We start from the raw sequence: 1,721 nt of genomic DNA on the forward strand, positions 1-1,721 counted from the left end.
CATTCCCAAACTCTGGAATAGCCTTCCTGATACCGTTCGGGGTTCAGACACACTCTCTCTGTTTAAATCTAGATTAAAGACACATCTCTTTGGCCAAGCATTCAAATAATGCATCTCATAATCTTTTACTGCAGTCATAATCTTTTACTGCAGTTATATCTGATCAAATGCACATTATTATTCGTTAGTTTGGGTTAAACAAATCATTTTTGCTTGGTTGGAACAGCAGCTACGCTAATTATGTTTGTATTTGTTTCTCTGTCTTTTGCCACGGGATGTAACTAGGATTTACACAAGCTTCAGTCTGGATCCAGAACACCTGAGAAGAGATGATGCAACCCCTCAGAGGACCTCAGATGATGCCAACCCTGAAACAACTTACAGAACTACCACATTTTGCTATAAGTTTGATTGCATCATATAATAATTGCTGTTAATATTATTCATCGTCTGTTTTATTACGTCTTATATTGATTTTTCTGTACTGCTGGTTCGTCTGGTCAGAGGAGAACTGGCCCCCCGACTGAGCCTGGTTTCTCCCAAGGTTTTTTCTCCATTCTGTCACTGATGGAGTTTTGGTTCCTTGCCGCTGTCGCCTCTGGCTTGCTTAGTTGGGGACACTTCATTTCCAGCGTTATCGTTGACATAATTGCAAAGATATTATTTAAACTGAACTGAGCTGGATGTTGACATCACTGAATTCAATGATGAACTGTCTTTAACTGAAAAATGAGTGTTTACTATTGTCATTTTGCATTATTGACACTATTTTCCTAATTAATGCTGTTCAGTTGCTTTGTCACAATCTGTATTGTTAAAAGCACTATATAAATAAAGGTGACTTGACTTGACATTGGGTTGTCGGTAAGTATACCATTGCTCTTTTTGTCCTCAAAGAATGGAATGTTGTAAAACATTCCACAAATTCAAACAAATCTGTAAGCGAGAGATGACTCAGACTGAAGTCTGAACTGATAACCGTGAAGCCGATTTATAAATGACTCCTAAGAGTGAATCATTTGATAATCGATTCAGGCTGTTTGATAATCTGTAACCGATTAATCGACTCGTAAGAGTGATTCTTTGGAGAAAAGGACGTCGCTAGTTCTGATTCTAAACCTGATTCTGATTCTTTTTTTACAGTCTTATGTTCTAAACAGCCGACATAAAAACCGGCACATACGACGATGATTGTTAAAATGTTGTCAAGGTAAATATAACGTTGTAAACTGACAGTATTAACCGCTATTAATATCTATCTATCTATCTATCTGTCTGTCTGTCTGTCTGTCTGTCTTAAAGCTTTTACAACTACACCTAAAGGTGTCTCATTAAATCATTTGGGAAATCTTGAGGACATGATTGAGGGAAAACTACAGAGATGTGATAGCTGGTTCTGAAAAGCATGAAATTGTAGTATTTAGCGGCATCTTGTGGTAAGATTGAACCTCGACAGCCAACACAGGCCTTGATTTGTTTGCACCAGAATGTTGTAGGCTAAGGCTTCAAGGCATATTATGGTCTGAGACGCTTCAGAATTTGACTTCACCTGATTAGCACATTGAACACTGATTTTGAATACCTTGCATAACATCATCCTGTCCTGGGGGTTAATGTACTTGGATCAAAGTGGACGCACCATATGAAACCTGTTCAGTCAGCAGGCTGTTTTTTATTTTATTTTATTATTTATTTTTTGCATTATTAAAATGAAATCAATC

This window comes from Sinocyclocheilus grahami, unplaced genomic scaffold (genome assembly GCF_001515645.1).
Source record: "Sinocyclocheilus grahami isolate Dianchi unplaced genomic scaffold, SAMN03320097.WGS_v1.1 scaffold555.1, whole genome shotgun sequence".
Classification (NCBI taxonomy): Eukaryota; Metazoa; Chordata; class Actinopteri; order Cypriniformes; family Cyprinidae; genus Sinocyclocheilus; species Sinocyclocheilus grahami.